This window comes from Nelumbo nucifera, chromosome 6, assembly GCF_055504915.1.
Source record: "Nelumbo nucifera cultivar China Antique chromosome 6, China Antique-T2T, whole genome shotgun sequence".
In the NCBI taxonomy this organism is placed as follows: domain Eukaryota; kingdom Viridiplantae; phylum Streptophyta; class Magnoliopsida; order Proteales; family Nelumbonaceae; genus Nelumbo; species Nelumbo nucifera.
Window position 1 is genome coordinate 44,539,236 of NC_142654.1, and position 14,393 is coordinate 44,553,628.

Genomic DNA, 14,393 nt, shown 5'->3' on the forward strand with positions numbered 1-14,393 from the left:
CCCGATCTCCCTCAGTCAAAGGCTCTCCAACGGTTGTCACTCGCCCGATCTCCCTCCTCATTGAGAGGAACTACAGAAACCAGCCGCCAAATCAAGAAAATAGACAAAACATCGAAGAAACCCACAAACAAGAAAGCTACTTGGGTTTTCGGGTTTTGAGGATTACTCACATAGGAATTCAAGCTGCAAAGCTCCACCTGAGTGAACTGGCTCTGGAGCCATGGATCGCCATTCGCAGGCAAGTCTGAGGAAATCGAGTGGTTTTGTTCTCTGTTTTTTCTTTTCTAAGAAGCACGATATCGAGCTCTTCTCTGAATGGAAAACACCAACTCTTATATAGAAATTAATCGATGATCTCTTGCTCTCAGGTCGATTGATAAGGATTTAGACCGTTACAAAATCAATTTAAATGACAAGGTAAAGCGTATCAAAGATTGCAGAATAAATACCACGATTCTTACAACGGTATATTTAAAATTCTAACAGAATTAGTCATCGAGCGGTGGTGGCCTTCGAGAATTACCGTGTCCTTCACCTCCATCCAAAGTAGCCAGACAGATCAAAAAGGGAATAAGCAGCCAGACGGAAAAGAGAGAACGGAGTGGGGAGAGGGAATTTTCAGAACGTCCGAAGCCTGTTCAATGGCCGGGCTCGGGCTTGGGTTTTGTCAAAATTCTGAGCGTGGCCGGAAGTCCGAGTCCGACAACCATAAGTTGTTGAATCAAATTTTTATAATAAAGATACACGACATTCTTGCAATCTAGAAATATGCTTGCAGATCATATTGGTAAAGTATATGAACTGCTATCAAAATTCACACTTGCAACAGATTGGGCACCCATATTGACAAGAAAAGCAATGCATACCCCTACCCCTAATGTTTCATTATAAAGACGAGTCTTAAACGAAATAAATTCATTTAAAGTAATCAAATATTAACAGCATTAGAAGATATTTACACTTGCAACAACAGATTGAGTGCCCATATTGACAAGAAAAGCAACCCATATTGACAATAAGATATTCGCACAACATTAAACAAGAATAAATCCATTTCAAAGTATGTGGTTAACTTTCAAATGTTTCTTTGTTGGTATTGGTATGGATTAAAATTCTAGTACTTTGTCAACACCAGCATGTGGGCACAAATTCATGACAGATTGCATTTTCTTGGTCTTTTACAGGCTAACAACCAAGCTGAGCATATCTCCAATTAATAACTAATTGCATTCAATCTCATCCAAAAACCCAATAGAAAATATTTATGTTTCAATTGGTAATTTTTTGAGGAGTTAGAGTAATGTGTCCAACATTGATTTATCAGAAAGATGTGAATAAAGTTTTGGACAGGGTCATTATTGCTAAAAAATTCATGACTGTTGGCAAATCGCAAACCTTTTCCTTCTGAACAATTAAATGACCAATGAAAATTAAGAAGATGAAAATTAAGAAGCACTGGTGAGAAAATTGGACATACTGATTTGTACTCAAAAGGGAGCTAGAAAGTTAAAAATCTGCCCAGGACGGGAAGAGAGAGAGATTGCACAAATGAACAAAAATTTGAAAGGAAAAAAAAAACACGATATTCAAGCATTTAACAAGTCCCTAAAACTATCTCAAACATCTATTAATTGTTGCAAAATACAACCAACAACAGTTCTTTGTCTAATTAGGAAAAAAAGGCTAAAAAAGGTATTATAACAGATTTATTAAATTTAGGCAAAGCACATCAATCTGAACTAACTCAGATTACAAAGAAAGAGAGTACTTGCCTATCAAAATAAAATTGAGAATCAAAAGCATTACGTGGTAATCTGATTCCATCATCACCAACAAGAATAATAATCTCCTTGGGCAAGCTCGACTCAATATTTAGGGCCAATGGTTGGGCTGGTCTCATACTTGGGCTTGAATATGTTCTTTTGCAGGGGTAGAGCTAGAAAATTTTCATGAAGGGGCCTAAAACTAAGGTGGAATTTGGGGGTCTGGGGGAAATAAATATGGATGGTTAAAGGGGGGACACCCCATTGGGGTGGAGAGTGGGGGAGGGGAAATTTTAGGGGTGCAAGTCGGGTTGTCCCGAGTTAACAGTTTACACTGTTTCGGGCTTAGGCTTCAGGTTGGGCCAATTGAAATTTTGACAAAATCCCAACCCTAACATGGAAAAGTTGCACCCCTAGGAATTTTACATGGAATAGTGGGGATTTTTGGGCATTAGGGGGGCCATGGCTCCCCTGGGTCCCCCCTGCCCCCACCCCTGTTCTTTTGATATAAAGACAAATCCCAGCTTGAACTTGGCCTTAATTAGATAAATAATTTTTTTAACTTAATAAAATAATAGATATTTATTAATGACATCATTACAAATAATTATATATTATGGAAGAGGGATTTTTAGCAATTTTTTAATAAAAATAAATAAATAAAATTATTTAACTTAATAATATAAATATATAAATAATTATGCAATAAAATGAGAAACAAAGAATAAATTTCCTAGTCGTGCTTTAGGCTTTATATGAGGGTCGGCCTCAAGCTTAAGGTCTAGGCTTGATTGCCAGTCCAGGCTCAGACTTGGGCTTGAATATGTTTTGCTGATATAAAGGCAAAGACCGACTTGAACCTGGCACGGACCGTGAAGTGGTTTAATCCCAACTGAGAGAGGGAGAGAGAGAGAGAAATAACTTATTAGTTAAATATTGGTCATGGGTTGAATTAAATAAATACAAATTTATGGAGAATAATTTATTTCATCTATTAAAACAAATAAATGACTAATTTAATTTAGTAAAGTAAATAAATAAAATTTCAGTTATTATTGGGACAAGGCATGTATAGCCTATCCGACAACATAACTAATCCATTGATAGACTTAAAAAGGGAGAGAGAAAGAGAAATACTTTGTTCATAAATTAAATCATTAATTAATTGAATAATTTAGTTAAGTAAAAAAAATAAAATCTATGGATAATAATATACTAACTTTTGGTAAAATAAATAAATATCCAAGCTATCTAGATCTAAACCTAATCCGTTGACAACCCTAAATATTTAACTCGGGGAGGGAGAGAGAGAGAAATAACTTGTTTATAGAGTAAACAATTTAGTAAATTCAATAAATAACTTTTTAACTTAATAACATAACTATATAAATAATTGGGTAAGAAAATGAGAGAGAAACAAAGAATTTTCTCACTGTTATATGAACGTTGGCTTATGCTCAAGATCTAGGCCCGAAGGCCGACCCAAACTCAGACTTGGGCTTAAATATATTCTATTGATATAAACACAAATCCCAATCCAAACCTGGCCGAACCCATTAATAATTTTAATCCCAAATGAGATCTAACCTACTAATAGCCCTAATAGGCTCGGGGAGAGAGATTGAAATAACTTAATTTTTAAATAAATTATTAACTACTTGAATAATTTAGTAAATTAAAAAATAGAAATATATGGATAATATTTTACTTAATTTTGTAAAATAAATAAATCAATGATTTAATTTAATAAAATAACTAAATATTTATTTATTATTGGGACGGGATAGGTACATATCCCACTCTAGACCTAACTCGTTGATAGCCCAAAAAATAAGGATCCAAAGAGAGAGAGAGAGAAATAATTTGTTAATAATATAATTTATTAAGCTAAATAATAATATCTGTAGATAAAGATTTAATTAATATAGTAAAATAATAAATAAATAAATAAGTAAATATCCAAACTATCTAAAACCAACCCAAAATATTGGACTCAGGGAGAGGGAGGGGGAGATAGAGGGATATAATATGTTGATAAAATTAAATAAATAAAATTTTTAACTTACTAAATTAAATATATAAATTAATTGGTGAGGAAATGAGAGAGTACTAAAGAATAACAATTTCCTCGCTAGGCTTGACTCAAGAGATAGACTTGATGGTTGGGTTAGGCTTGAAGTTGGGCTGCAATATATTTTTTTGATATAAAGACAAAGCCCTTCCCGAACATGGCACTACCTGTGAATAGACATGTTCATGGGCTGGGCCGGGCTCGGGCCGGGCTTTTACTATTCATTAACAGAAATATGTTAGGCCCGAGCCCAAGCCCGGCCCGACCAACGGGCCTACAACTTGGGCCCGAGCCCGGCCCTAATAAAAAGCCCGAAGCCCGACCGAATATAAAAAATTAGAAATTTTCCCTATTCAATAATCAATATAAATCAGAATTTATTTACATTAAAAAAATATATAAAATCAAAATTTATTTATATTAAAAAAATATATAAAGAAGGGAAAGAGGATGTGGAGAAGAAGAATTTGGTTGGAAAAAGAAGGGAAAGAGGTAAAAAAAAGAGGGGTATTCTACTAGGTTTTCTAGGTTTATTTATAGGTCGGGCTGGGCTGGGCTCGGGCTGGGCTATTTTGGCAAATCCCGAGCCTGGCTCGAATTTATTGCGGGCCAGGCTTTTTGGCCTGAGGTTAAGCCCGTGGGCCTATATACCTGTTCAAGCCCGTCTGGGGATCGGGCCGGCCCGTCGGGCCACTCGGCCCATGAACAGGTCTACCTGTGAATAGGTTTAATCCCAACTCAGACCCTAAACTATTCATAAATTATTAATTAATAGAATAAATTAGTAAATTAAATAAATAGAAATCTATGGATAATAATTTACATATATTTGTAAAATATATAAATGAATAATTTAATTTAATAAAATAAATAAAATATCCAAACTACGTAGAACAAACCCCACCCATTGACAACCTTTAAATGTTGGACATAGAGCGGTAATAAAGAGAGGGACATAATTAAATAATCTAGTAAATTAAATCAACAAAGTCTTTTAACTTTTTAAAATAAGTATATAAATAATTAGGCAAGAAAATAAGAGAGAATAGTTAGCTCTTCATTAATGACATCATTGTAAATAGTTACATGTTAGCAACAAATATGGAAGAGAGACTTCTAGGAAATGAGAGAGAAACAAAGAATAAAAATTTCCTTATCGCAATCCGAGCTTTATATGATCAGGCATGCTCAAAATAATAATTTGAGCTTTAAATTAGATAAATAATTTTTTTAACTTAATAAAATAATAGATGTTTATTAATGGCATCATTACAAATAATTAGATATTTAGCAACAATTATGGAAGAGGGCTTTTTAGCAATTTTTTTAATAAAAATAAATAAATAAAATTATTTAACTTAATAATATAAATATTTAAATAATTATGCAATAAAATGAGAAACAAAGAATTAAAATTTCCTAGTCATGCTTCGGGCTTTATATGAGGGTCGACCTCAAGCTTAAGGTCTAGGCTTGATTGCCAGCCCAGGCTCAGACTTGGGCTTGAATATGTTTTGCTGATATGAAGGCAAAGACCGATTTGAACCTGGCACGGACCGTGAACCGGTTTAATCCCAACTGAGACCTAACCTTTTGATAGCCCTAAATATTAGGCAAAGCCCAAACCAGACGTGGCCCAACCAATGAAAAGGTTTAACCCCAACCGATACCTATCCAATTTATAAACCTAAATATTTTGCTCAGGTTGGGGGGAATCTATGGATTATTAACTACTTGAATAATTTAATAAATTAAATAAATAGGAACCTATGGATACCAATTTAGTTAATTTTGTAAAATAACTAATGATTAATTTAGTTTAGTAAAATAAATAGATAAAAGTACATTTATTGTTGGAACGGGTCAGGTACATCCTATCCCACTGAAGGGATGAGAGATCCATCCCATGGACACCCAAAGATTGCGGAATAAGGGGGCGAATTTCAAAAATTCTTCTCCCTTCAACTGGGAATCACATTCCCTATTTAGAAAATCATATTTTCAAGGATCATTCTTGAACCTTAAAGTGAATCAGATCTGAACCAAAAGGAGTAGGAGAGAATTATACCTGATACGGAGAAGTAGTATCTCCCAATGGAGGTGTTCACGCCCAAGAAAGGATCCAAAGACTGCTCCCACTGAAGATGGCGCAGTGCAAGATGGAGCAGAATCAGCAGTGTTCTTCTCCAAGAACTCTGTCCTTCGCAAGAAACAGTAGGATGGTATGTGAACACAGCTTCCTTTCAATCCTATCACAAAGAACTGATGTCAAGATCGAATCTTGACTTCTCCCACAACTGGAGATCGAACTGCCAAACAGGGCGGCAAGAACAGGGAGGCGGCAAGAGAGTATTCGCAGGGTGCAGAATTCTCTCTTATTGATTTTTGCACTAAAGAAAATCTGATGTCTTTCTAAAGGCTGCCGCCCCCTCCTTTTTTTAACCTAAAAAAGATCAGCTCCTAATCTCATTACGAGCAGCTTATCCAAATCATATTTGGATAAGACCTCTCTTTAGGTGATAGGGATAAACCCTTATCTTATCTGCAGATTAGATTAGCTTTCTCCTAATCTCAATAGGAGGTTTCTAGATCTGAATGTAATTCAGATCTGGACTCTCTGAGTGGATAGGGTCAAGGGTCTTGACCCTATCCTATCTGCTAATTCTATCTCAGAATTCGCCCCTTTAATTAACTAAATAAATAGCCCAGTTCGAAATGGGCTTTAGGCCCATTAAGCTTATGTGCTCACTTAACCGTCCTAACTGCTGCCCAATTGGGCTTCCTTGTATGGCGTGGGACCCAAGCATTAATCTACACATCAGCCACATGGGTTCGGCCCAGCCTTTGTTACAAGGCCTGGCCGAATACACTGTTAAAGACAGTGCACCCCCTGAAACCCATCGAATGGGCTCTAGGGCCCAACACTTACCCTAAGTGGTCCCTGGGCCAAGCCACCTTGTAACACCCAGGGACTGTGGGTAGATGCAAGATTAGCCCATCAGGTATTATCCTCAATGGTCTTACACTCAACCTCTCAGCCCATAATGATCATACACTACCCAACAAGAGAGGACCTCTCCCTCGGCTGCAAGAAACAGTGTTGCACTCTCCACTTATATGGATCCCGGGAATTAAAACCTTCTTGCAAACATTTTAGAAACCATAGTATATATACTTTTATATCTCATATAAAATATATTTTGCAAAACAAATCTCAACGATTGAAATCGGTTGCCAGCAGTCTTGGTTTCCATCAGTGAGAGTGCATCTCCGATCATTACCTTTGTCTGACAAATGGGCTGATCCTGTCACTATGATCACCCACTCAGATGAATTCTCAGACAGTCCCAACATACCCAGGTTTTGACCCCCGCTAAGGATCTCACCGATTGGTATATCAAAGACAGCAACACCTAGTGCAGTATCATAATTGAGTCTAGGGGTCGTGTGTAACTTTCCAGTTTTGCCCATCAATCTCCAAGGTCCAGGGCAGTACTGAAAATATGGTCCAGTTCAAAGATTCAATTAATCCTACACTGTATGTGCCTAGGGTCTCACCCTGGCAGCTGAGACAGGCCACCCCAACCGACTTGGTGGCACCACAGTGTCAACCTTGTCAAGATAGGTCTCCCAGACCGGTCCACTGGCTGTGAACATTCTAAACTAACACGAGTCTCATTAAATGTCCAGTTAAGGGTATTACACAGAAACATACCAAGGGAACATGAATCAAATATGCTCTTTTATTCATTTACAATAAACTCATAAAGTACATCATTCTGATTGAAGCTAAGGGCATACAAAACTGTCTAACAGCTCCCACTTGCACTTAGGTCCAATCAGGTACTAGCCGGAGTTTCATGCTTTCCACGTGTTTCTCAAACATTTTCTGTGATAGTGGCTTTGTCAATGGGTCTGCTACATTTTCCATTGACGCTACCTTCTGAATCAGGACGTCCCCTCTACCAACAATCTCCCGCAGTACGTGGTACTTCCTCTCGATGTGCTTCGACTTTGAGTGGGCTCGTGGCTCCTTAGCCTGAGCAATGGCTCCATTGTTGTCACACAACAATGGGATGGGTGATGTGTTGGACGGAACTACTCCCAACTCGTGAACGAACTTCTTCATCCACACGACTTCTTTGGCAGCCTCACTTGCGGCAATGTACTCGGCCTCGGTCGTGGAGTCTGTAGTGGACCCCTGTTTGCTGCTTTTCCAGCAAATAGCACATGATCCTATTGTGAAAACATATCCAGATGTAGACTTTCTATCATCTGGGTCTGACTGGAAATCGACATCTGTATACCATTGGATCTGTAGTGAGCTACCGTCGAATACTAGACAAAACTCTTTTGTCCTTCGAAGGTACTTAAGTATGTTTTTCACAACAGTCCAATGCTCCTGCCCTGGGTTGGCCTGAAATCTGCTTACTACACTCACTGCCTGAGCTATGTCAGGACGAGTGCACATCATGGCATACATGATGCTCCCTATGGCTGAGGCATAAGGAACGTCTTTCATGCCATCAATCTCCTCAAAAGTCTTGGGAGACATCTTCTTGGAGAGAGTGACTCCGTGCCTGAAAGGAACATTTCATTTCTTGGAGTTTTCGATATCTTCAGTAAGATCTCCATTCAGGAATGCAGTTTTGACATCCATCTGCCAAATCTCATAATCATGGTATGCTGCTACAGCTAGCAGGATCCTAATGGATTTAAGCATGGCCACAGGCGAAAAGGTTTCCTCATAATCGATGCCCTCTTTCTGAGTGTACCCTTTCACCACCAGATGAGCTTTGAAGGTCTCAACCCTACCATCGGGGCCCTTCTTCCTCTTGTAAATCCATTTGCAACCGATTGCTTTTACCCTGTAGGGCGGATCTACTAGAGTCCAGACTCCATTGGTCTCCATTGAGTCCATCTCTGCCCTCATGGCGTCCACCCACTTCTGGGAATCTATGTCCAACATAGCTTCCGCGTAAGTCACGGGATCCTCCTCACTAGTCAAGGTTTCCACCCGGTAACTATCCTGGTCATAACCATAACGGACTGGTGGCCTGGATACCCGGGTGGATCTTCTAGGTTGGTCACTACCTGGAACTTGTGGGACATCTCCCACTGCTCCTGAGCTCTCCTCATTAAGAACAATTTCCTGACGATGGGTGTCCAGGATGTAATCGGTTTCCAAGAATTGCGCATTTCGACTACAGAACACTTTCTGCTCATTTGGGTCATAGAATAGATAACCTACAGAGCCTTTTGGGTAGCCTACAAATAGGCAACGGTTGATCTTGGGTTCCAACTTGTCTGCACTCGTTCTTTTAACGTGTCCTGGACAACCCCAAATCTTCAAGTGTCTGACACTTGGTTTCTTTCCGGTCCAAAGTTCATATGGAGTATTCGGAACCGAATTGGTTGGAACCCGATTCAGCACGTAAATCGTAGTCTCTAATACGTGACCCCAAAAGGATGTGGGTAACTCTAAGTGTATGAGAAGCGACCGAACCATATCCAATAAGGTCCTATTCCTCCTCTCTGAAACACCATTAAGTTGTGGTGTAGCAGGAGGAGCTAATTGTGATACTATCCCATTGTCCTTTAAGTAGTCCCTGAATTCGTCAGAGAGATACTATCCCATTAAGCTTATGTGCTCACTTAACCGTCCTAACTGCTGCCCAGTTGGGCTTCCTTGTATGGCGTGGGACCCAAGCATTAATCTACACATCAGCCACATGGGTTCGGCCCAGCCTTTGTTACAAGGCCTGGCCGAATACACTGTTAAAGACAGTGCACCCCCTGAAACCCATCGAATGGGCTCTAGGGCCCAACACTTACCCTAAGTGGTCCCTGGGCCAAGCCACCTTGTAACACCCAGGGACTGTGGGTAGATGCAAGATTAGCCCATCAGGTATTATCCTCAATGGTCTTACACTCAACCTCTCTGCCCATAATGATCATACACTACCCAACAAGAGAGGACCTCTCCCTCGGCTGCAAGGAACAGCGTTGCACTCTCCACTTATATGGATCCCGGGAATTAAAACCTTCTTGCAAACATTTTAGAAACCATAGTATATATACTTTTATATCTCATATAAAATATATTTTGCAAAACAAATCTCAACGATTGAAATCGGCTGCCGGCAGTCTTGGTTTCCATCAGTGAGAGTGCATCTTCGATCATTACCTTTGTCCGACAAAGGGGCTGATTCTGTCACTATGATCACCCACTCAAATGAATTCTCAGACAGTCCCAACATACCCAGGTTTTGACCCCCGCTAAGGATCTCACCGATTGGAATATCAAAGACAGCCCAATCCGACACCTAGTGCAGTATCATAATTGAGTCTAGGGGTCGGGTGTAACTTTCCAGTTTTGCCCATCAATCTCCAAGGTCCAGGGCAATACTGAAAATCTGATCTAGTTCAAAGATTCAATTAATCCTACACTGTATGTGCCTAGGGTCTCACCCTGGCAGCTGAGACAGTCCACCCCAACCGACTTGGTGGCACCACAGTGTCAACCTTGTCAGGATAGGTCTCCCTAGACCGATCCACTGGCTGTGAACATTCTAAACTAACACGAGTCTCATTAAGTGTCCAGTTTAAGGGTATTACACAGAAAAATACCAAGAGAACATGAATCAAATATGCACTTTTATTCATTTACAATAAACTCATAAATTACATCATTCTGATTGAAGCTAAGGGCATACAAAACTGTCTAACAGCTACCACTTGCACTTAGGTCCAATCAGGTACTAGCCGGAGGGTTTGTTTGAATAATGAATAATGGATTAGTTCAAATTTTATGCGTCCAGTGGGGATTAGTTCGAATCTGCTTGTATGGCTTTTATTGCCACTTATAATTCTCAGTGAGTTTATTTAGTTTATCTAGATATAATGGGTTCGATTAAGTTAGAATAGTAAGTTTATCTAGATATAATTCTCAGTGGGGATTAGGTCTGTTTTAATCTTATAAAGGAATTGAGTTAATTTTCTACTTTATCTAAATATGCTGGGCTTGTCTTAATTAGTGAGGTTAGAGTAGAAATAAAAGTGGTACTTGTTGGTTAAAGTGATTAAGTTCTTGATTTTGCTTTGATTTGTTTTTGGTTAAATTGTATGGATTGTTTGGAACGATCCAGGTTTATGGGCTTTATTTTACTTTGAGTAGGTATAGTTCCATCTTTTAAAGGAGTTGAGTTGATTTCGTAGTTTATCTACACATGCTAGTTTCGTTTAAATTAGAATAGAGGGTTTAGTGTTCTTTCAAGCTGTGCTAGTGGCTTAGGATTTGACTGGTGGTCGATTGGATGAAATGGATGGTTTTGGCTATGGTGTAGTTGGTTCAATCTTGGTTTGGCTAGACTCAGTTTCATGGGATTTGGAAGATTGCCCCAAAATAACCGTAGCTATATCATATGTGTAACAGATTCGTTAAGCTATGCTGGATTGGATTCATTTGTATATCAGGAGAGGTTTCGCTAAAAGTGAGTACTCAAAAATAATTAGCATCTAGTTACGGTATTGTTGAGTTTGATTTATCTTTATCTTGATAGGTAAGTCGGTCTAGATAATCTTGGGTTTTCTGGAATGATTTGAGCTATGTTTTGCTTCGATGGTTTTGATGTGGCAATGTCTGTATCCTTGATTCGGGCTGACATTGTGTCGTTTTGTTGGTTCTAATTTGTATTGGCCACGTTTGGTTTCGTTTGGGCTCTGTTGTGATGGATTTGATTGGGATTGTTCTTTTAAGATTTTGGGAACAATTATAGTTTATAGGTTGCAGATGATAATTTGATAGCTTTGGTTTTGGAGAACCCTTGGGTTTGAGTGATTATAAGTGGTTTAAATAATTATGGATTTGAATAATGAAGCCTCTTTATATGGTTGTTAGAAGACAAGGAGGGTTTGTTTGAAAGAAGAAATTTTATGCGTCCAGTGGGGATTAGTTCAAATTTGCTTGTATGGCTTTTATTGCCACTTTTAATTCTCAGTGAGTTGATTTAGTTTATCTAGATATAATGGGTTCAATTAAGTTAGAATAGTAAGTTAGATTTGTAATATGCTTCTTTCTAATTGGTTGGAAGAACTGTGTAGAGTTTTTGCTTTCATTTGTTTAATTTGTTTAACGGAATTGTTTGGATTGATCCTAGTTTATTTGCTTTTATTTTTTATTTTAATAGCTATGTTTTAATCTTCTAAAGGAGTTGAGTTCATTTTCTACTCTCTCTAAATATGCTGGGATTGTTTAAGTTTTTCAATTTAGAGTAGTAATAAGCTCGGTTCTTGTTATTTAAAGTGATTATGTCTTGTTTTTGCTTTGATTTGTTTTAGGTTATATAGGTAGGCTTTTTCGGAATGATTCGGGTTTGTTGGTTTCATTTTACTTTGAGTATATCTAACTTCATTGTTTAAAGTAGTTGAGTTGATTTCCTAGTTTATATATAGGCATGCTAGTTTTGTTTGAATTAGAATAGAGGGTCTAATGTTCTATTAGCATGGTTGGAGGTTATGGATTTGATTGCAGGTTGATTGGATGTTAGGGCTTGGTTTGTTTTGGATATTGTGTAGTTGGTCTACTTAGGATCAGCTAGACTCAGTTTCATGGGATTTCAAAGAATGCCTTTAATTAACCGTAGCTATATCAGACATGTACCAGATTGGTTAAGATTTGCAGAGAGGTTTCGTTGAAAGTGAGTACTATAAAATTGTTTGCATTTAGTTACAATTTTGTTGAGTTTGATTTGTCTTTGTATTGATTGATAGGTAGGTCGGTTTGGATAATCTTGGGTTGTTTGGATTGATTTTAGTTATGTTTTGGTTCAATGGTTTTGATTTGGCAATGTCTCGGTATCTTTGATTGGATTGGCTACTGAATGAAAGATTGGGCCGTCATTGTGTGGTTGTATAAGTTCTACTTTGCAGTGGCCATGTTTGGATACGTTTGGGCTCTGTTCTAATGGATTCGGTTCTAGGTTAAAGCTGATAATTTGATAATATCCTTCGGCTTTTAATAACCCTTCAGTTTGAGTGATTATAATTTGTTTGAAGAATTATGGATTTGAATAATGAAACCTCTTTATATGCTTGTTAGAAGACAAAGAGTGTTCGTTTGATATAAGGATGTTTATGCGGCCAGTAGGGATTAGTTTGAATCTATTTGAGTGGATTTTTGTGGAACTTATAATTTTGAGTGAGTGGATTTAGTTTATCAAGATATGGTTCGTTTAATAGGTCTGTTTTAATCATATAAAGGAATTGAGTTAATTTTCTACTTTACCTAAATATGTTGGGCTTGTTTTAATTATTGAGTTTAGAGTAGAAATAAAATTGGTACTTGTTCGTTAAAGTGATTAAGTTCTTGATTTTGCTTTGATTTGTTTTTAGGTTAAATAGGACGGATTGTTTGGAATGATCCAGGTTTATGGGCTTTATTTTACTTTGAGTAGGTATAGTTCCATCTTTCAAACGAGTTGAGTTGATTTCGTAGTTTATCTAGCATGCTAGTTTCATTTAAATTAGAATAGAGGGTTTAGTGTTCTTTCAAGCTGTGCTAGTGGTTTAGGATTTGACTGGTGGTCGATTGGATGGCTTGGATGGTTTTGGCTATGGTGTAGTTGGTTCAATCTTGGTTTGGCTAGACTCAGTTTCATGGGATTTGGAAGATTGCCCTAAATTAACCATAGCTATATCATATGTGTAACAGATTCGTTAAGCTATGCTGGAGCAACCTCTGCTTAACCTTCAGTTGTGCCCCCAGCGACCAACCAGAATCAGTTGGAAGACTTAGTGCAGTGCATGCAAGCCATGCAAGCTGAAATGCAGCAGTTCCAGCAGTTCCAACTCTACCAGCAACAAGTGCTGCATCAGGTCTCTCAGTACCAGTATCAGCAGCAGTTCCCTTCCTTGCCTCGGGCCCAGCAGCCACTCCCTCCTAGACACCCGGCCTCAAAGCAAACCAAGCCCTCCCGCCGGAGTGAACGACCTCACCGGGGAGAGGCCTCCTAGGCCCTGGATCCCGCCAAGAGCCAAGCCTCTTCCCATGGCAGAAAGGAGAGGCCAGTCACCCCCGCCTTGCAGCCTATGGGAAAGTCGGGGGCCTCCCAGTTGTGTAAGTTATGTGGGTTTGTTTAAGTTAGATTAGCGAGGTTAGAGTTATAGAAATCTCTCTTCTTATAGGTTAAATTGATTTTGTCATGTATTTTCTTCAAAATGTTTTAGATTATTTAGATGGGATTATTGGGCTTGATTTAATTTTGCTTTGCATAGGCCTGGTTATATTTTTTAAAGGTGTTGAGTTGATTTCCTAGCTTATCTAGGTATGCTGGGTTCGTTTCAGTTAGTAAAGGGAGTTTATTGTTTTAATAAGTTTTGTTAGTGTGTATAGATTTGTTAGTGTGTAAAGGGAGTTTATTTTTTAAAGGTGTTTATTGTTTATTGTTTTAACTTTTTGAAAGACTTGAGTTGATTTTTCAGATTCTCTAATTAGTTTTGGTTTGTTTAACTTAGAATAATTAGATTATCCAGCCAGTTGTATATGTTATGTGGGTTTG